Consider the following 24048-nt stretch of genomic DNA (forward strand, 5'->3'; position numbering starts at 1 on the left):
AATTCCCGTTCTAGCCGTGAATTTGAGGAGCGCCCTGGTTAATCCCTCTGACTTGGGGATTGTACACTGACTGACAGAGCAAATGCAACACCAAGGAGGAGTGGTTCGAAAGGGATGAAAGTTGGGGGAAAAACAGAGACGGCACGGACGAATAATTGATGTTTATTTCAAACCGATATGCAGGTTACACAATGCGCACGGCATCGACTCAGTAGGATGTAGGACCACCGCGAGCGGCGATGCACGCAGAAACACGTCGAGGTACAGAGTCAATAAGAGTGCGGTTGGTGTCCTGAGGGATGGTTCTCCATTCTCTGTCAACCATTTGCCACAGTTGGTCGTCCGTACGAGGCTGGGGCAGAGTTTGCAAACGGCGTCCAATGAGATCCCACACGTGTTCGATTGGTGAGAGATCCGGAGAGTACGCTGGCCACGGAAGCATCTGTACACCTCGTAGAGCCTATTGGGAGATGCGAGCAGTGTGTGGGCGGGCATTATCCTGCTGAAACAGAGCATTGGGCAGCCCCTGAAGGTACGGGAGTGCCACCGGCCGCAGCACATGCTGCACGTAGCGGTGGGCATTTAACGTGCCTTGAATACGCACTAGAGGTGACGTGGAATCATACGCAATAGCGCCCCAAACCATGATGCCGCGTTGTCTAGCGGTAGGGCGCTCCACAGTTACTGCCGGATTTGACCTTTCTCCACGCCGACGCCACACTCATCTGCGGTGACTATCACTGACAGAACAGAAGCGTGACTCATCGGAGAACACGACGTTCCGCCATTCCTTCATCCAAGTCGCTCTAGCCCGGCACCATACCAGGCGTGCACGTCTATGCTGTGGAGTCAATGGTAGTCTTCTGAGCGGACGCCGGGAGTGCAGGCCTCCTTCAACCAATCGACGGGAAATTGTTCTGGTCGATATTGGAACAGCCAGGGTGTCTTGCACATGCTGAAGAATGGCGGTTGACGTGGCGTGCGGGGCTGCCACCGCTTGGCGGCGGATGCGGCGGATGCGCCGATCCTCGCGTGCTGACGTCACTCGGGCTGCGCCTGGACCCCTCGCACGTGCCACATGTCCCTGCGCCAACCATCTTCGCCACAGGCGCTGCACCGTGGACACATCCCTATGGGTATCGGCTGCGATTTGACGAAGCGACCAACCTGCCCTTCTCAGCCCGATCACCATACCCCTCGTAAAGTCGTCTGTCTCCTGGAAATGCCTCCGTTGACGGCGGCCTGGCATTCTTAGCTATACACGTGTCCTGTGGCACACGACAACACGTTCTACAATGACTGTCGGCTGAGAAATCACGGTACGAAGTGGGCCATTCGCCAACGCCGTGTCCCATTTATCGTTCGCTACGTGCGCAGCACAGCGGCGCATTTCACATCATGAGCATACCTCAGTGACGTCAGTCTACCCTGCAATTGGCATAAAGTTCTGACCACTCCTTCTTGGTGTTGCATTTGCTCTGTCAGTCAGTATATTTCTTCATTAGGCTAATACAAAACATACCACACACCCAACCACTATCGAAATACGCGACAATCAATATATCCCTCCACATAGGGTTGGCGTAAGGGAACTCATCCAGCCGTACAACTGGACTTAGGCCCAATCCAAATGTAGTGGCGAGTCCAAATAATTGGTAAGGGACCAGGAAGAAGATTATTAATGTTAGCATGGGGTAATGTTAGCCAACGGCCGGAGCCATGTTGAAACACCGGATCCCGTGAGATCTCCGAAGTTAAGCAACATTGGGCGTGGTCAAGATTTGGATGGGTTGCTACGCGCTGCTGTTTGGGGGGGGGGGTAAGGGAAAGGAGGAGCGTAAAGGAACTGGTCACCCTACCGTACGTAAACTCCGGTTCAGGCACACCTCTGCGGAGGTTCGGACCTGCCTTCAGGCAGAATACACCCTTACCTTTCCGGGGTAATTTTAAGATATTTTTAAAAGCAAGCAAGTAGTTTTACACAGAGGTGCTACATGCTTCACCCAGGAGGCCGAGGGTTCGAGAAATTTAGAAATGATACTTCACTTTTTTTTTTTTTTTTTTTTTGCTATGGGCTTTACGTCGCACCGACACAGATAGGTCTTATGGCGACGAATACTTCACTTTTTGAGAGGCGCATGGCCTTGGTGTTCTCTTGCCCTGCGTCATAAATGATAACTAACATTGATAACTTACCATTTGACAGTTCTTCATACAGCCTATGGAACGCCTTAACTTATTAACAACAGAGCAGTTGAGATGTGATGCCGTTCCGAAGTCAGACAGACAGGCGTCATAGAAGACAGTTTCCTAAACGTATACAGATGTCAAAACCAATTCTGTAACTTTCAAAGTTCTGGCAACAGAGGTTTCAGACATGCGGACACATAAATTTGACAATGTTAACATTGGTTAGAAAGGACACTCCACCATCCCTTAGTAAGTTGATAGGGTCCACTCCGTGAGATTTATTAAATAGAAATGACACTGACACCGACCGCGTATTTTACTATTGAATATTCATAAATTATCAATCAAAAATACGAAGAAACCTGCAAGACGGGGTGTCGCTAAGGAATAATACGTCATTCAGTTATCATTGGGATGAAACAGAAATATAATGGAATTGGCAGCAATGTAATGAAGTTTTGGATTTGCTCGGAGCTGACGAGACGAGATTTCTATTTCGTTACGTCTCACAGCTTCCTTCACCACTCGAGTTCCTCCCAGTCAAACGCTACTAGCGTTAGCCAAGTAATTGCATCAGCAATGTAAAGGGAACCGCTAGAAGCACATACAGTATATACAAGACAACGTTTGACAGCAGCAATTTGTAGACCTGTGCACTTAATGTAGCATTCACGCATCACACTACATTTAATTTACTCAAATAAAATAGTTACGGCATGATTAGCTACTACAACACTAACTATTAGAAAAAAATGAAGGGTAATCACAGAACAGAATAGCACAGTGTGCTTAAAAGGAAGATTTTGTGGGCACTGCCCGTGGAGTGGAGAGTTATGAAAGTTAAATTTCACCGTCACCCGAGTTTGAAACGGTAATCAATTTCACGTTAATTTTTAAACCCCATCATTTTGAAAAAAACTGAAAGTAGTCTTGGTACTCTGTCATGATGCTTACTCTAGATCCACAAAACGTAAAACCAGCTATCTATTCCTCTCGTAACGTTTGTTGATTCTCAAAATCTTATCCTAATAACAATCATAATTAAGTTAACGTCAGGAGGGGCATCCGGTCGTAAAAACTTGCTGCGAAGATTCATCTCACTTCATACCCGACACCGTAGATTAGCGGGACACGGGTTGGACATACAATAGATCGCCAGGTGATTAGGCTATGTTATTCAGCGAGTTATAGTAACGAACTTGAAAAGGCTGTATATCTACATATATATATATATATATATATATATATAACCAGCTGTTACCCACGGCTTCGCTCGCGAGGATTTCGTAAGTTGATAAAAATTAATTGTTCCTCGGTACTGTACTACGACATTATCTGAAAATCCCTTAAGTATAAAAACTCGCCGAAAAATTGGATTTCATTTACCCCAGAACCTCTTTGTAAACCACGTTTGTGGCATTGCCTTTTGTGGCTAAGATGACCAAGCTACTGGCAGAGCCAGCCAAATCTGGAACATGCGACATGGAACTCTACATGTGAGAAACAGTCCTCTTTAAGTCAAAAAGAGAAAGGGTTTCTTTATTTCTAAAGGAGATTCCGAATACCAATTTTCACGTCTGTAACATCTTAGCTTTTGAGATATAAGAATCCTCATAAAGCGAATTCAACCCCTTCTTCACTTATTTTCGATCTCCAGCTTAAGTTGATTTTCCGAAAATAAAAAGTACGTGTTTCTTTATTTGTTAAGGAGATTACAAATACCAATTTTCACGTCTGTAACATGTTAAGTTTATGAGGTACACGCCATACTCATTTTAAAAACTGCCCCACTCCTTGCCTGAGTGGTCAGCGTTGAGGCCTTCGGTTCAGGGTTTGATTCCGGGCTGAGTCGGGAAATTAAATCACGTGTGATTAATTTATCTGGCTTGGGGACAGCTTATTTGTGTTTGTCCCAACACTCTCCTCTTCATATTCACTCAACACACCACATTACCAACCACAACAGGAACACGCAATAGTAATTACATACCTACACATAGGGTTGGCGTCAGGAATGGCATCCAGCCGTAAAACAGGTTCAAATCCACATTTGCTACACAGTTCGCACCCGCGACCCCACAGGTGTGGGAAAAGCGGTAGAAGAAGAAGATACTCATTTTGTATTATTTGTGTTTATCATGAGAATATGTGAATGTAACCTGTGGCTAATCGAATGCTTGTTGTATTTCTACGTATTTTTGTGCATGTCTGTGGGATTTTCTGTCCTTTCGTCCTATCTGACTGTCTAGAGTAGAGCATTTTAATGCACGCTTCTGCATATAGATTATTGCTGTGCTTCTCAGCGGATTTGTGGTGTTTGCATAGGTTGATTTAATTTACATGTTTTCTAATCTCTGTGAATTGGAAATGTAGAATAGGCCTACAGTTTCCTCTGCTGTCGTAAAAGGTGACTGAAAGAGTACCGAGTGGCTACCGGTATAAGTCGTTAATAGCACGATAGATGAGCGAACAAGGTTCAAGGCACTCTCATGTCCTTGGGGTGAGACATCACCCTAAAGGCGGATGAACCAGTATGATTTGGTGAACGGCATAGGATGTAGAAAGCAACGAGAAACCACCACATTAAAGATCTCAAGGATGTTCCAAGAATCAGGAGGCTGATATGGAGGATAGCAATGTATTTTGCAAAATATTCCAGAGGTAAAGAAGTCCCTCAATCGGATCTCCATGCGGAGACTACAAAGGACAGGAGGAAGATGAAAGGGAAATGAAAGCCAATAAGAAGATAGTCGCATGGAACTTAAGAACAGCACTGCATTGCGGCAAACTGGAAACGAATCTATTGCTGACATTCAAGGAATATCTGAGATACGATGGCTTCAACCTGATGACTTTTGGTTTGGAGACTACAGAATCATTCATAAGGGAAATAATGTAAATAGACCTGGGATAGGAGGAGTAGCAATTATCCTTAACGAGACCTTAGTATGTAGAACGAGGTTACATTCAACACAGTTCTGGAATTATTCCATTTTGAATTGGAAACAAAACCAGCTTATACGATAGTAGTCCGAATGTATATTGCACCCGCTCACCTCCTGAGTCCCAGACTAGCCTTATTCTCAGGGGTGATCAGTTCGTAAAAGATAAAAAAGAATTTAATTTTAAAAAATCAAAATATATATCGGCGCGCCAAATGAACACAGGGATGAACGGGGCATGCAAATTAAGGTAACGGGGGACGGCTCATTCATGGATACAAATTATAGACTCCACAACAGGACTGGGAAGTGACAAAAATTTCATGGGCATACTGGACTAACTACAATAAAAAGATATGGAAACTGTTTCCTATTGAAATTGCAATGAGGAGCAATTTATTGACTTATTTTGCAAACTGCACATGATGACAATTATTACATTGGGACACTTCCATCCTGAAAAAGAAATGACATAATACTTGGATTCACCTCACTACTCTGGTAGTGTACAATATTTGGTGAATTCGCCCCATTGGTTATTGGGGATCGAATCCACATCCGTATGAGTGGACGTTTCACCGCTGGAGATCTTCTTTCGGAGACGAAGGCATGAGAGTAACTATTTACTGTCATCTCCGCGTTCCGTTTGGACATGAGACACTTCCGGTATGTACATTCTGGTGAGCCGGACCCCCACCGTGGAAATGTTATCGTATTTAAAACGGGAATTTATAGTACGGACAAACTCGCCTATATTTCCAGATTCACAAACATGCCAAGTATAGCTCATTAACTCATAGCTTGTCTCAATATTTACATTTGTCAATACGACAAGACTTACGGAAAGGTTCATTACTATGCTCTGACAATGAGGACATGTGCCGTCCGTAGGTTATTTCGCATCTACCGCTAACAATCTCCCACGTGGAAACCCAACATCTGGTTCCGACCAGTTCGACACAGGACGACTGTCCCTATCATATCCTCCTATGATTATTAAATAATATCATTGTCATTCTTTATCTGATCATTATCATATTCTTTGATTACCATCAATTATTTTATTATTATCATTAATTTCAATTATAATCCTATATTTGATTATTATCATTTGTCATCCGGGATGATTATATGCTAACCCTTGCCTACGTTTCAAACGAAGGGTCGTTCTTCCTCGTAATTTATCCGAACAAATTAATGATCAGTTTCCTAATAAAATATTATTATTATTATTATTATTATTATTATTATTATTATTATTATTATTATTATTTTCGTAACAATGAATCATCGTCCATAAAATATCTTAATTTCCTTTCATCAATTATTATTATTCCCAAAATACTATTGCAAGTTCTTCTTCTGCCTCTTCAACTTTTCATCATCATCATCATCATCATCATCATTATTATTATTATTATTATTATTATTATTATTATTACCGGTATTATTATTGTTATTGTTATTATTAGTGGAGATTATCATTATCGCATCACTAATTCATCATGGATTTAATAGTTTACATAGATCTCACCATAATTATTCTCAAATTAATGGAATAAATTATTTCTATTATTCCTCTTCATATTATTATTATTATTATTATTATTATTATTATTATTATTATTATTATTATTATTATTATTATTATTATTATTATGGTAACTTAATTTCACGTGTTACACTACCGTTAGCGATATTTATGGTTAAATGCATAAGCTTTTACAATTTCGGTCTACTTTGGCACTAAGCAATTGATTTAAGACAAGATTCACTTGGATTATTATTATTATTATTATTATTATTATTATTATTATTATTATTATTATTATTATTATTATTAAAATGGAAAGTTTGATATTTTAATTTCCACTCTTCAGAATTCAGTCACATACGTTAAATCCCGTTATGAACCACCAAGATCTGCTTCTATATCGGTCGGGACAACACGGTATTCGGGATCGCACCTTCAGTTTCGTACTGCTGTTGATTTTATATGGGGACACACGTCCTCCCAAGACACATCTCACAACCTATGGCACATCGCGGCTGGGCAAATACCTCCAATGCCGGCGATTGCTAAACTATTCCTTCCAATTCATTTGAAGTCCATCTTCTTTTATTGGAACTCTTCAAACATTTAATTCGTAAATTAATCCTCGGTGCGTGGATTCTGCCACTCATAACACCGGAATCGGCATTTTATATCATCTTAGGCCTTGAGATTCATCTATTTCATCATTACAAACAGTACGGCTCAATTTTATTTCATGCCGGATTTTCGTCCCTCGTGACTTCCAACTCTAAATATGGGCTCAATCCATTCTGGGCTTTCAACATATCGTGACCATTCTAATTCACGTGCCTCTATCGCTTTTACACAAATTTTAATGGTTAAGATAAAGTCCAAAAACGTGAAATCAACAATTTACGTAAAATCAAACTTACTGCCCGAATTAAATTCTTTAACGCTACATGTCATCTCCACATTGATTATTATTTGCACCAGCCAACTCACGAAGCACTGTCATTATTATTATATTTTAACTTGCAAACGCACAAAATATTATTATTATTATTATTATTATTATTATTATTATTATTATAGTTTACTTTCCTTTGCCAACTCACAAACATTATTATTATCTCTCACTCGTAAACACATCAAGCAATATTATTATTATAGAACTTGCGAACACACAAAGCACATAAAGCAGTATTATTATTATTATTATTATTATTATTATTATTATTATTATTATTATTATTATTATTATTATTATTGTACCGGGCGGTACACCTCCACTCCGCTAATTTAAAATGTGCGCCAGTTGAAACTCCTCTGCTGGAGGAAGTCTGAACTTTATCTACGCTATTAATTCTCTACTTTCTCAGAAGATGTCACCACGTGGAAAATTTTGAGTTTTTGAACTGTGTCATTTTTGTTGTGGTTTTGTTTCACTTGAAGTAAGAAGTGTGAACTTTCTCTTCTAGAGGACACTACTGAAGATCTACAATAGTGCAACCTAGTGCGGAGTCAAAGAACTATTTTTTGGAGAAAATTTAATTTCAAGAGTTTGTTCTTTGTTAAATTTCTTTCTGTCATTGTTTAAGTTGGCAATATTTACCCCTTTCTTCCCCTTGTTATGAATGTATCCAATCCCGAATTTCTTCTATTAATTTCTGACCAATCTGGTGTATCTTCCCCCAACTTGAATCTGTTGCGGGGTCCTACCCAATAAAGAGTTTGTGGGAGGGTGTTTTCTTTCCCCTAACGCCTAGAACCTTCCGCGAGAGGATATAAACTGCTGATTTTCGGGTCTCCGGGCCACTTCTGTTCCATCTTTCAGTGTGTTAAGTACATAGCAGGGGGCGGGAAGCGCCTCTTTCTTCGGCAGCGGTCAACAACAAGGTAATGGCCGATTAATAACTTCTTTCTTTGCTAGCTCAGCAGTTTAACTTTCGGGGCGGGTTCTAAGCGTTCAACCATGTAACCTTTTCCTAAAATGTAACTACTCTTTTCATATATTCTCTTTTAAAACGACATATCGGGATAGAGTGTGCTTAACCCTCTCGAGCTCCCACTCACATCGTCTTGAGGTGAACTTATTTTTCTCAACCAATTCTTCCGTAATGTAATGTAAATTGCTATTAAGTCACCTCTGTAGTATGGGATTAGCCCTTGTATTAACGACCTAGTGCCAAGTAGGTCTTAAGCAAAGTGTATTAGGAGTGCAAGTTCGCCTCCTCTCAAATTGTATTTTAGAGGTCATGTATTAACCTTCTTGTTATTTAACAGACCTCAGTAGGTTGGGTATTTTACCCCTGTGTATATGTCCTTGGAGGACAGCTTAAAAGTGGAGTTTGGAGTGGCCTATGATAGGCTTGTATTTTAGGGGGAAGTTGCCCTTTCTTGAAAATTGTGCTTCTGCCTCAAGGAGGCTTTTGGGTGTAATTGGAAGCAAATGTTTCTGGCATGTTTGGGGGTTTTCGGCCCCTTTGTTGTATGGTGTTCATTGTAAGGTTGGGCTCATTGCTCAAGAATTATGTTTCTGACTTTTGAAGCCCCAAATGGGGTACCTATGTAAATGTATTTTTCAATCGTGTTTCGGCTACTAAGTACCTGTTCTATTTGTTGTTACCTAATTTTGAAAAGAAAATATAACCTTGTTAAATTTTAAAATTAATTTCACTTTAGTAGCTTGAGACCTATTCACCGCCCGCACCTTCTTACACCTCTACCTACCACCAAAATACGGTAACAATTATTATTATTATTATTATTATTATTATTATTATTATTATTATTATTATTATTATTATTATTATTATTATTATGACCTTCCATCCGCAACACAAATTTTACACTCTAGCACTTTCTTAATCTGGCTGTCTGGTACCAAATATTCATACTAACATACAAATAATCACCGCAGTGATTGAAAATCAAATAAATGGGTTAGCACAAAAAGAAATCTAACACTTGAAATGAACTTAAATCAAAGTATCCACAAACAGCATGCATTAATTGAAAGAAATATTCCATATTTACATTATATGCAACAAACAAATACTCAATTAATTAATCTAATCCATTATTACGTTAATATAAATTAGTTCGTCCGTCTATCAAAAAAATCATGGATTCGAGAGGCGAACCATGTTAAATAACCATGATTAATCTACACTGAACCCCGTTTTGTCGCAATAACATCCTCAAATATTAAATTGGTGTACTCATTCCTATGTAGAATTCCATTGTCTCGTAGCGGATGAGAAGCCTCATGGCCCCATGGGAATTTACTCGTCCATCATATCGCACTTTATAAATTTAATACAATAAAACACTTCTGGGCGACTACCCACGATTAATACCTTACTAGAGAATTTACACTAATTTATACAAGAATAAAAAACACTTATAGGTGCCTCTAGACCCATTACATTTGCACAATATATTCTTCCTTGAGCCCGCACCACAAGATGTGACACAATACGACGAAGTGTCGTTTCATTCGAACCGGCGTGTATCGCGTTCTTTATCCGGCACTTCCTGATGTATACGAGGCCGTATCGTGATCGCCTCGCTCCTACAGTTCCCTGCTACAATAATTGTTACACCGTCTATCATGAAATATTTATTTAAGGCTCTGAACACTGCCTTCAAAAAGTACTATCGGCATTCCGTCGATCCTGTATATTATAACACATGAAATGTTGAGAAATATATTATTTTCACATACGATGATACTGATAATTTACACTCGATGTTGTGAATAATTATCACTGTTCGTCTTCACCTTCATGACTACTAACGTACTTTCAACTCTAACAGAATCTATAATGCGTTTTCTGGCACTGAGTTACAGAGTCACCGTGTCAGCGTATCAAATTATTTCAAACGACTGGTTCGACTAGTGACCGATAACAACAGGTGACTGGTAACAACTGGTAATGTGAGGTCCAACTGCCGGTTATTTATAGACGATATGGTTTCCCGCCGGGGTCATCCGCGGTCATACCACAAGGAGGGGAGTTGGTTATCCTAAATCGGCATTTGCAGGTGGATTTGGATCTCTTAATTCATCCCACTTAATAAACTGGCGATACACATTCACGTGCCGCATTCTGATCTCATATCGTTCGGTGATCACGGAGATATCACTTGATTTCTGTCCTCCAATTTTCGCGCGCTAAGTCGGCGTCCCTGATGGCGTCATCGTCTTGACCAATGGCGAGCTAGCGTGGGTCATTTCCAAGAATTCTTTACTTTAATTTATTACAATTACAATTAATCAACATTGGGATGATATCATAAAAATCCCCTCTGTTCAATTTTGTGGTTGGAATAATTTAATTACTTTTATCGGAGAAGCTAACTGGAGTTCGCCTTGGTTTCTCTTACGTTGGTGCATCGGCGAGTCTCTGATAAATTTTGTCATTGGCTAACACCGCAGCGGTTATTTTGAATATCTCTTCCTTGCAACCTGACGACAAAATGCCTCGAGGCGTTGGGAACACTAGTTCGTCATATTCTCCGTATCGGTGATGCACCTGGCCTCGCCTTGTTCAGAAATAAATGCTCTCTCACTTCCTTGTAGTAATTATTTCTGTTATTGTGAGCGCTCACTTTTAATCCTCTTAGCTTCTGACCAATAAATATTCTACCCCTAATGACAGGCTTAACTCTTGGCGACAGATTGTCGAGAATACGTCTGGCTATGTCGAAATTCTTCTTTCCACACCAAACTGACACTGTACATAATGTAATATTCCCATATGTCTGCATTTATATTATAATATCAAATCATGATAACTAGAGCCCATCTCATCCGGGTACAATATGTCTACATCAGAAGAAGAGGCAAACACTGGGGAAGTATAGGCCTAACTAATTGAGAGACCCGACCCACTGTTGTAATAATTCAGATACTAATTACCTCTCATAATAATAATAATAACAACAATAATAATAATTTGGAAAAGATCTTCAGGAAATATGCATCACAGATGACATTTTGTTATACAGATCTAAGTTCAGAAAATGAGTCGATACTCACCGCTTTAAACATCATCCAAGCACTACCCCAACAAAATTTTGACAGAAGATCGCAAGAAAAGCCACAGCGAGAAAATGAAAAGATTTTGGGGGAAGAAAAAGGCAACGACATCTGCTAAATAAATTCAATCGCACTCCATCGTTGGGCATAACGAAGAAATAATAATAATAATAATAATAATAATAACAACAACAATAATAATAATAATAATTTTCAAAATGCTGGTAAATGGGCAAGTGGTCACCAAAGAATTCCTCAAAATTTAAATATTTAATAAATAATTAAAAGGGTACAAACATGAGATTACTTTATCCTGGATGCGGACAATTGCTGCAGATGTGGTATTCTGCTAAATGAGCATTACCTACAGCCCTCTGAAAACCATTAAAACTTACTAGGAAAACACACTCAACCTGCTACAAAGTAATTTATGCCTACTTGTTAGATTCATTAACAGAATTTAGACCTGTGTAAAAATAAAATGAATCAATTAAAATATGTTTTAACAAACAAACATAATATTGGGACGATGTTCCTTTATACAATTTTCTTTCTCATTTGAGATTTAGTGCTCTTATTTTGTTCTACAAATAAATGTAAGTGTTCTTAAAATCAGATATTGACATTTAAAAGTGAAAGGAAGTGATCGCGAATGGAAGTGTACAGCTAACTGGCTCATAAAAAATCAAGAGCATGCTAACTGTTAGCGGAGAGAGGTCATATATTATTTATTCCCGTTGCTTCACTTCCGACCACCGAGGTAGCTATAATCTTATCACTCACTTTGACTCCACCGTAGTTTCTGCGGGAGCTCTCCGACAAGTAAACAGACGTGTACTGTTTCGAAAACACTATTCAGGGTAAGGAGGAGGAGGAGGAGGAGGAAGAAGAACATAATTCTACTTGAAATCTGTAACAGTATTATGAATGCATGTAAAAAGAGCATAGCATTATGACAGGTGTACACTTCCCTGTTCCTGTCCACCCACTGCTGGAGTATTCACACACACACACACACACCACTCCTACTGTAGAGAACATTGGAAAAATATTCATTAAATGAAAAGTTGTTCCTATTTATACTTGAGTATTTCTTCCTTGAAGCTTGTCCAAATACAGGTTTCTGGATGAAGATTATCCACCGAGAGGTGTGAGTGGAACCTATAGATACATATTCAATCAATCAATAAATCACCATTGATCTGCATTTAGGGCTGCCGTCCAGATGACAGATTCCCCATCAGCTGTTTACGCAGTATTTTGTTAAATATTTCAAAGAAGTTACAAATGTCTCAAACACCTCCCTTGGTAAACTATTCCAAATTCATCTTCCTACAGTATAAAGAACTATTTGCCCCAACGTGTTGCCTTGAACTGAAGATAATTTATGATCATTCTTACTTTTCTTAATTTTTAAAATTCCATATTCAAGTTTTCCATCTACTAATATCATCCCAAGCCATATCTCCAGTGATAGCTCGGAACATACTGCTTAGTCGACCAGCTTGTCTCCTTACTCCCAAGTGTTCCCAGTCAAAAGTTTGCAACAATTTCGTAACACCAATCTTGTGTCGGAAATCACCTAGAATAAATCGTGCTGCTTCCCTTTGGATCATTTCCAGTTCTCGAATCAAGTAATCCTCGTGAGTGTCGTATACACTAGAATCATACTCTAACTGTGGTCTGCCGGGCTGAGTGACTCAGACGGTTGAGGCGCTGGCTTTCTGACCCCAACTTGGCAGGTTGGATCCTGGTTCAGCCCGTCGGTATTTGAAGGTGCTCAAATATGTCAGCCTCGTGTCAGTAGATTTACTGGGACGTAAAAGAAGTCCTGCAGGAGTAAATTCCGACACCTCGGCGTCTCCGAAAACCGTAAAAGTAGTTAGTGGGACGTAAAGCCAACACCATCATCATCTAATTGGGATCTTTCGCCCTCTCGTTCACACCCTTATTACAACCCCTAAATACCCTCATAATCACATGAGAAGATCTGTAACCTTTATTTACAATCTCGTTAATGTGATTATCCCAATGAAGACCTTTCCCTAGGTTCTTCCACTCCATCAACACAGTAATAATTAAAACTGAGCGGACTTTTCCTCTCGTTGAAACTTACAACCTGACTTTTCACCCCGCTTGCCAATCATACTCATGTATGCTATCCATCTCACAACATTGTCGAGGTATTTTTGTAATCGTTCAAAATCCTATATTTTATTTATTACCTTATATACAGAGTATATCAAAACTACACCGAAAAAATCAGGGATGCTCTCCGTATTACATTAAGAACGATGGTGCAATGAGATTGGCGGAGAAATTTTTTTCTTTTCGAGAAAATGAAGTTAGTTTGTTACTTACGGGCGCGCAGTTCAAATTGACGAACTTGGCAGTATTTGCTATGCCAGAGAGTCAGCCGCTGCCTGTTACTGTGCATCAGAGGAAGGAAGGGAAGGGAGGGGAAGTGGGAGACAGTGGTAATGCTTGGTGCGAATGCACAAGTTTCTCGTTCGTTTTGCATAGTCGCTTCCCAGCCCCGGTAGGCAGTGTACAGTTTGTTCTGCACAAATTGACTACTATGCGAACCCCGTAGAAAGAGAAGATGAACTTTATCAAGAATACAGGCAGATTTCCAAGTCGTCCACACATTCTGAACACAGTCCAAATATGGCTACTACACCGTTGTGAACTGTGCATCGAAGTAGGAAAGGGGCATATTGAACATCTATTGTAATCAATCCATTGTGCGTATTGTTTCCTTGGTTCAGTATTTCATTCCATTTGCAATGTTGTGAGTGAAGGAATACACAATCGTGGGGCAGCGGCGTTGCATCTTCGAGCATGTTTAATAATGAAGAACGTTTCTGCGACCAACAGAAAAAATCTGGTGCATTCCTTCACTGATAAGTGTGTCTTAATTACAGTGTGTTCATGTACTATGTTTGCAGTTACGACTGTTAAATAAACTAACTGTGGATATTGCCTGTAAGACACAAGAACAATCCTGTGCGAGTCGAACTAGGAAACTTGTGCACACGCGCGGAGCATTATCTCTGTCTCCGTCATACATCCCACTTCCCCTCCCTCCCCTTCTCTTCCCTGAAGCACGGCAGTGGCTTGTGGTCTGGCATAGCAAATGCGGCGAGTTCTCCAATCTGAATCGTGTGCCCGGAAGTAACAAACTAACCTCATTTTCTCGAAAAGAAATATTTTATCTGCCAGTCGTTCTTAACACGAAGAACATCCCAGAATTTTTTGTCGGTATAGTTCTGGTACACTCTCTAGTACAGCGTTATCCGCAAAAATACTCATCTATGATTCCATTTCTTTAGTTATATCATTCATATAAGAAAACATAAAGGTCTAAAAATACTGCCTTGTGGAACACTCCTCTTTACGGTTAAAAAATCAGAAAATGCTTCACCTACTGTGCTGCAATTATATGCGATCTGTTTTCTAGAAATGTAGACACCCAATCGATCATTCTTTTGTCTAGTCCAAAAACTCTCATTTTCGTCAATAATCTTCCATGATCTCTCCTGTCAACGAACGGCCTTCGATAAGTCAATAACGATACAGTCCACTTGACCTCCTGAATCCAAACTATATGCTATATCTTGCTGGAATTGATCACCCTGGAAATTTCAAATAGAATGTTGGGACCCAAGCGGATATGCTAAGCTATAAAGAGAGACGGATAGATTATACAACGATGGAGTAATTGGGTTTAAACCTAGCCAGAAAAGGATTAGAATAATGATTTATCTAGGCTTATTGCCTTCTCGATCCCTTCTACCACTCCAGAGTTTAACTACTGACGATGACGATGATGATAAAGATGATGAAAGTGGTTATAATAATAATAATAATAATAATAATAATAATAATAATAATAATAATAATAATAATAATAATAATAATAATAATAATAATAATAATAATAATGTCCGCCTCTCTGGTGTAGTGGTTAGTGTGATCAGCTACCACCTCCGGAGGCCCGGGTTCGATCCCCGGCTCTGCCACGAAATGGAAAGTGGTACGAGGGCTGGAACGAGGTCCACTCATCCTCGGGCGGTCAACTGAGTAGAGGGGGATTCATTCCCTCCTCAGCCATCCTCGAAGTGGTTTTACGTGGTTTCCCACTTCTCCTACATGCAAATGCCGGGATGGTACCCAACTTAAAGCCACGGCCGCTTCCTTCCGTCCTCCTTGTCTATCCCTTCCAATATTCCCATCCCCCAGAAGGCCCCTGTTCAGCATAGCAGGTGAGGCCACCTGGGCGAGGAATTGGTTCTCCTCACCAGTTGTATCCCCCGACCCAATGTCTCACGCTCCAGGACACTGTCCTTGAGGTGGTACAGGTAGGATCTCTCGCTGAGTCCGAGGGAAAACCAACCCTGGAGGGTAAGCAGATTAAGAAAGAAAGAGAAATAATAATAATAATAATAATAATAATAATAATAATAATAATAATAATAATAATAATAATGGCATGTGGCTTCCGAAGATTGGTGCAAGTCTTTCAAGTTGACGTCTTACAAGCAACCTGCGCGTTGTGTGGATGGGGCCCTACCTGTGATGAACTCTAATGCTGAAGACGGAACAGATACCCACACCTCGAAATATTGAAATCAATCAATGAAAGTTAAAATCCCCAACCCGGCCGGGAATCGAACCCGGGTCCCCTTGGACCAAAGACCAGCACGCTAACCATTTAGCCATTGAGCCGGACAAAGTGCAAACGTGTGTCCTCGTTCCGAGGTGGCATTAGCTCTTTTTCAGGCACACTCCCAATGGAGTGAGCTGCATGTACCATTTTAACCAAATAATAGCCCTCTTGCCATTCTTTCATTCTTACAGACACTGGAAGGCCGATATTTTCTCCTGGAAATAGGCTCTCTAACATGCAAATAAATCTATTGCCACGCACCTCTCACTTTTTTAATCACTCTTTAAACGCCAAACGACTGAGTTGGATTTTGAGCAGAAAAGACGAGTGTAACTTATAACCAAAACTGTCCCATTTAGGTGGCTCCATTACTCACGAGACGCGCTTAGTTTATTAGCAACTACAGGGTCCAAATTAACCCTGGTATAAATTGTAGAAACTACGTAATCAACACTCTGAAAGGTAAATTCCTCGGTTTATTTAGTACTGCTGACATTGATACTTATTTTCTCAATGGCAGTAACTCTATCCAACAGGGAAACCATGTCGAAACACCGAATCCCCTTAGATCTCCGAAGTTATACAACATTGGGCGTGGTTACTACTTGGATGGGTAGCCCTCGCATTCTACCGCAAACAGACTCCATCTCCGCTGAGATTGGTGATATTTCAGTGTATAGGAATGAGACAACTCCGTATCGTTGGCTTTCAGCAAGTTAAAGAACATTTGCGGGACAAAATTCCGACTTTGACATTTTTTAAATGGTTATGAAGCAATTGAGCTCACTAACACGTAAAAACAAGGCAAAAGAATCAGCATTTGAGCGCACGGACCAGAGCTAGTGTCCTGGTCAGAGATAGGGTATTGCCCTTTAGGTGGCCCGCCCTAATCCAGCAGGGTGGGGAGTGAAAACTATCATTTTTAAAAAGCTGGAGTGAAAACATATTTCCTGAAAGGCCTGGTCACTCACGTCACTGTACCTTCCTATTTCTCGTCCTGATTAGTTATAAGATATTTACCGAGCTCGATAGCTGCAGTCGCTTAAGTGTGGCCAGTATCCAGTAATCGGGAGATAGTGGATTCGAGCCCCACTGTTGGCAGCCCTGAAGATGGTTTTCCGTGGTTTCCCATTTTCACACCAGGCAAATGCCGGGGCTGTACCTTAATTAAGGCCGCGGCCGCTTCCTTCCACTTCCTAGGCCCCTCCTATCCCATCGTCGTCATAAGACATATCTGTGTCGGTGCGACGTAAAACAAATAGAAACAAAAAGAAAAGTTATAAGATACATAAGGGTAGCGTGATAATTCGGCTCACACGTTGTCCCACATACATTCCCGTCGTTTAGCTGACTTTGATTACTCCATTATGAATTTAAGGGGTTCCTGACCCAGTCAGTTGACTGGAAAATAGGCTGTGGATTTTCATGTATTATATCATTTATTCTGATTCTCATCACACTTGGCTTTGGACTAGCTAAATATTTGATATATTTTTCAAATATTTAGGCGTGTTTAAAACCAGTTTTATAAAATTTTCTTCATTATTTTCTTACTAGGAAGAGTTTTCTCAAAGTCAGTTACATTTTATTTACAAAATACACAGTACGTTTAGACCAAAGGTCGGTTCATACGTCGAGGGATTGGATTACGTTTCATCGAATTTATTCAATTTTTCGTAAGAATGAAATCGCTCTGAGGCACGCTCTAATGTTGCCTGTATTTTCGTGTTCTCGATCTTTCATCTAAGAAGCGGAAAATTCAGCTTTCTCGTACATGAGATCTCAGTTAAATTTTGATGGAAACAGGAGGTAAACTACATACCGAAGGGATTTGGCCGTAGGTTATTTAGGCGATTATGCCATCTTTCATGAGCCGGTGCCATCTTTTGTACCATGTCCAAATTTCGACAGGAATATCTTCGTTTTCCAGCCATCTCCCGATAACATAACCAAAAACTCCATTCGCTTTTGCGTTGATGGGACCCCGCAATTAGACACTGTTCATTGATACTTATCACTTGGCTGTCCCTACCTTTCAGTGTTCCGTAACTCTTCTTCGAATGCTCCCTAAGACATCGCCAAGTGATAAGGCCTTTTGCTGTACTCCTGTACTACCGGTACGCATAGGCTTCATCGTTCACGCGCGCCTTACTCTTGGTCGTAGTAAGAAACTCCATAGTACACTACACAAAATTCATTACAGAAATGAAATGAAACAAATAGCTGATGAGGAAGCGGTGAGTTTGGAAGGCTACGTCTCAAAACTCACGAGTCTCAAAACTCACGAGCTAAAATTAGTAGAAAAGAGTATTAAAACTCACGACTACAAACTAGTAGCTAAATCAACATTCTAATAAGTCTCAAAATTCACGACTTTGCACAGCGGGTGCTTGCGATGACCGCGGGAGGGATGAGGTGCGCGGTGACTCACAGCACTTCAAACACATGGTTGTCCACCCACTTTAAGAATCGGATGTTCTGTTAACAGTAATTACCACCCTACCAACGACCAAATTCTCCAAGTATAACACTGATCTTTACCTGGTGTCATCGAGCAGTACACAAAATGAAATTCATTACTTCACAAAAGGGTAAACACAATTTAATGTACAGTGATTATTGGTTTCATAAGCAGAGAGAAAACAAATCGGGTGAAACAATATGGTTTTGTCATAAAATGCCATCCGCATGTGCCGGTAAAATTATAATTACAAGTGACATGGGCGCCCGCAAGGAATTCTAAAGATATTGATGTTCAATTGTTTAATCTCACACCAGATTATTTTATAAACTGAAATTACTGACATTCATGTAGCATATGTTATAACTGGAATTTTCTGTAAACAATTTAATGTTGCTGACGTTATATTGGTTTTTATATTCAAGAAAATTGTTAATGTGTCCCCCCCCCCTGGAAAAGATCCTGCGCGCGCCCATGGCAAGTAAAACAGCCCACTTGTGTACCTGATGTCCGAAGGGTTTCTCAACCCTCTGTCGCTTGTACTTTGTACGAGGCAACTCGACAGGCCCACCTCTTGATGAGCCAATTACAAGAGGGCACACAGTCCCGGCTCGCGCTAACAATGGACCTTTTTAGCACAATTCCAATTACGTTTTCAAATATTTACAGTCGTTATACTGGTAGGGTGGGCATTATCCATTCAAAGAACTGGCCTGACTCGTGAGTTTTGAGACGCCACGGTTCCGAATTTGCTCCCAGAGCGGTAAGTCATACGTACAGTATGTGCACTGCAGGACCAGAACATGGGAAAGCTCGCAGGCAACATTCCATTTGAGGAATATTCACAACATTCCATTTGAGCGGAAATTTCACTGAGCCCGCTTTTCATAGAATCTATACAAGTCTAGTCATCACTACAGTTATATCCGCCCCTGAAACGAAACAATAACAACATTAACACTGTATTGCGTTACGTCCTGTATTATAGAGCGACGAATATCATCCGGCACTTCATGGAATTAATTATTTTTTGTGCTACCATTTGAAACTCTGTAGCTGACGCAACATTGATAGGGCATAGGTCTAAGGCACACATGTTTATACAAGCCTTTATTTTATATTTTATAGAACTAGGAATAACTCTACTGCATGAAGCCCTCACCTGACTCGAAGGAGAACTAGTGCAATTATGCCTCGTAAATGTGCTGGTATTTGAGCTTCCTAAGAGGCGCTGTCTTATTTTGGGTTGCACAAATTCTGTTTTCTGCCTCTTTGTCATAAATAACAATGTAAAATCGTTCCTGTACTTCACTCTTCCCAGCACTATTTTCTTTTAATGCATTTGATTTATTCTCTCGGCTTCAGTTAGAATATTCATGTTCAACGGGCATCTAACAACACTGAACTGAACACAAGTGCTCTGGATTCGTCACTAATGTGGCCCAAGATCTTTGAACCGCTGGGCTTGCTGGAAAGCTTGCGCTGGCCAGCCTATAACACCGTCGCATCGTGCTTACGCTGGCGCCTGGAGATATAGGCGATTTCCTGAGCTTGAATTGAGCCTGTTCTCTTCTCTAACCTTGCCTGGTACATTGATTAATGAAATGTCTCGATAGTTTCTGCAACCATGCCCAAGTCTCAAACGGAGTTTCCGGATGACCGGTTCCGATTGAGGATTTTAGCCCATCGACCGAAAAGAGGTCTTGAGTGCTATCTCCTCAACAGATTGGATAGGACTGAATTGGTATGGGTGGAGGGGAATTCCTGTTACGGGGGTCTTATCTGGTCAGAATATGACCTGCGCCCGTTTTTAGGCGGGCGACGAACTTGAGGAACCTGAATTTAATTTCAGGATATCTTTGCCCACTAAGAGTGGTTTGTGGTAATCTTACTATGCACAAGAATGTGTGAGTAAGCAATACAGGAGTGGGTCACCCATCCAGGTGATGGCCACGCCCGATATTGCTTAACTATCGATGGTGGATTACAAGCGTTTGAGTGGTGTGAAGAAGAAGGTTAAGAGTGGGAGTCATCCTTCATGTTCCCTTGTTTATACTGTATGTAGGTGCAATTACTGCTTTCGTCCAATCAGAAGGTACCTTACTAACATCTCATGTTAATCTTCATACCTTATGAAACCAATTCATTCCTGCCTTCTTTCCACTATATTTCACCATTTCAGGTGTAATTTCACCTATTCCTGCTGTTTTATGACAACGGAGTTTATTTACCATCTTTTCCACTTCCTCAAACGTCATTTCACATCATTGTCTTCCTCCCCATGAGTTCAGCTGTTCGCGACGTCAAATGAAAGTTTTCTTTTTATGGTGGGCCGATGACCTCGATGTTAGGCCCCTTTAAACGACAAGCTTTAAACAACAAGCAACCTTTTATGGTGAGGATATTTTCAAAATATTCCTTTCACCTCTCCAGTGAGTTCCTGGGATCTACAATGAGTTCACTTGATTTACCCAATACACTGTTCATTTCCTTTTTCTCTCCCTTTCTTAGATTATTTATTACTGTCCAGTAAAGTTTTCTGCCCCTTGACCAAGCCTTTCCAGGTTATTACCGATATCTTTCCAAGATTTCTTCTCGGACTGAACAATAATATTTGTTTCGCTCCGTTTCTATCGTCTACGAAGAATTCCCTGTCTGCGTCAGTCATTGTCTGGAGCCACTTCTGATGCACCTACTTTCTATGTTTACCCTTCATCATTCCATGTACTTCTGTCTAATTTTCTCATCCTGAAGATTTTCTACCCTTATTCGTTGCACACAGATTTCGCTTTCTCTATCCTAGGCCTAGAAATACATAGTTCATTACAGACTGGATAGTGTCCTCAATCATCGGAAAATCCCCGAAAAACCTGCACATTCCTAAGAAATTTCCTGAATTCACAGCAGGTTATGAAATAGCCTATTATGGATATGGTGCCCCTACCCTCACGTGTGTAGCAGTGGATAGCCTTATGATTGAAAAATATATTTGTAACTGCTAATCCCATAAAGCACAGAAGTTCAGTAAACGCTTCCCATTACTATTAGTTTATATAGATTCCCCACATTTACCCATCACCTTGTCATATACTTCAGTTCTATTTCCATCTCTCCCATTGAAATAGTACATTAGTACTATACCACCCTTGCAGTTGACCCTGACTACGATGTCAGTCAGTGCTTCATAAAACTTTTTAACTTAATCCTCATCTGCACCCTCACATGGTGAATACACTGAGACAATTCTAGTCCTAATTCCCCCAGCTGCTAAATTTACCCACATCGTATTCTCATTTACGTGCCTAACAGAAACTACGTTGCGTGGAATAGTATTTCCGAGGAACAGTCCTACCTCACACTCTGCCCTTCCATTTTCAACATCTGGAACACTATAATCTCTTCCTCCTTATCTCGCCGTACCCGAATATAACGAACTCCTAACACAACGAGACGCCTCCTCTTTGCTTACTCTGCAAGTTCTACTTTCTTTCTTCCACAAGCTCTATTAATACTGATGGCTCTCCACCAAATTCCACTTCGTTCGCTAAGTTGCTACCAAGGACTTCCTCACCTGTCAAAGGGAAGTGGGATTCCGCTGTTCCCATAGGTCTGAGGCTTCATGAAAATGTTCTGAGCGTGCTCGTAACAAAATCTGTGAAGCAGGATGCTACCCTACTTACACATAGTCCAAGTGAGGATCTCTCCTCTAACGGGTTATGGACCACCGGTGAATTGTATAGTCCTAGCCGCCTGAGCACAAGGAGGGTCATGACTCAGAATATGTCCGAGATGCCCACTCCCATTCCATAGTAACTGGTATCCCGACTCTCAGGACCACTTACCAGGCCACCCAGCCGTTGCCCATCGTTGACGATCTAGGACGTGACCACAGTAACCCACAAGATGTTCAGTAAATTTCCAACTCCTTTGTAATATTTTAACAAAATACTAGGTAAACAGCTGATAAGGAACAGGCCATCGGGGCGACAGCTCCATATGCAGATTAGTGGTGACTGAACCTATCTGTGTCGGTGCGACGTAAAACCACTAGGGAAAAAAAATGTGGTGATTGATGTTTGATTGCACCGAGCAGAGCACCTTCTGCTAACAGTGGCCACCACTTACCGTGGCTTTACAGCTCTGCATTCGGACGGTGATGGGCTGGTCCCACCGTCGGTTGTCCTGAGAATGGATTTCCGTGGTTTTCCATTCTCCTCATTGAATACCGGAACAATTCCTTTCGTAGGCCATGGCCGTTCCCCTCGTACCTTCTCCATACTTCAAATCACCACAGCACATCTCCTGTCCGACTCGTTGGCTGAACGGTCAGCGTACTGGCCTTCGGTTCAGAGGGTCCCGGGTTCGATTCCCGGCCGGGTCTGGGATTTTAACCTTCATTGATTAATTCCCGGGAGCCGGTGTTTGTGCTGTCCCCAACATCCCTCCAACTCACACACCACACATAACACTATCCTCCACCACAATAACACGCAGTTACCTACACACGGCAGATGCCGCCCACCCTCGTCGGAGGGTCTGCCTTACAAGGGTTGCACTCGGCAAGAAATAGGGAGTCATCCTCTAGGAGGCCCGCCGTACCCCCACCAGGGTACGACATCAAACTATTTTAGTAGTATGTTTTATTGACTAGCTGATAAACTACGAGTGGCATGGACAGAAGTAAAATAGAGTGGATATGTATGTACTGAAGACAGTATTAGCCTCAAAGAGCTAAATATTTTACGTGCCCAAATGTATTATATTTCTTTAATTATTGAACTGGTTCAGATTATCTCAGAACTGACAAGTAAAATCTCGACTAATCTTCTACATTCGCATTCTGAAGCTACCGAATTAAAATTTCATGACCGTGTAAGAGGATTAGCCCTATCTGGAGGCCTACGGTGCAAGAGTTCCTATTATAAGCGTCCTCTGATAATTCCAGGCACTAGACTGATGTTCGGCTCGATTTCTCTATCTCTCTCTTTTCTTTCTCACTCTTAGTGAATTCATTCTATTTTGTGTTGTCCCTAAATCCAATCCAATCAAATCCCTGACGGCTGTGTGAGTTGAGTAGGACCCAGCCGTCCCGTTGAATCGATCGAAAGTTGTTACGATTCAACTCCATCCTGCATCTCATTACAAGTAACACGCCTTTCCTCTCATCGCCAATGATCCTTTATTTATGAAACCGAAACCTCAGCAGGTTTTGCTGGAGTTGGTTGA

This window comes from Anabrus simplex, chromosome 1 (genome assembly GCF_040414725.1).
Source record: "Anabrus simplex isolate iqAnaSimp1 chromosome 1, ASM4041472v1, whole genome shotgun sequence".
Taxonomy (NCBI): Eukaryota; Metazoa; Arthropoda; class Insecta; order Orthoptera; family Tettigoniidae; genus Anabrus; species Anabrus simplex.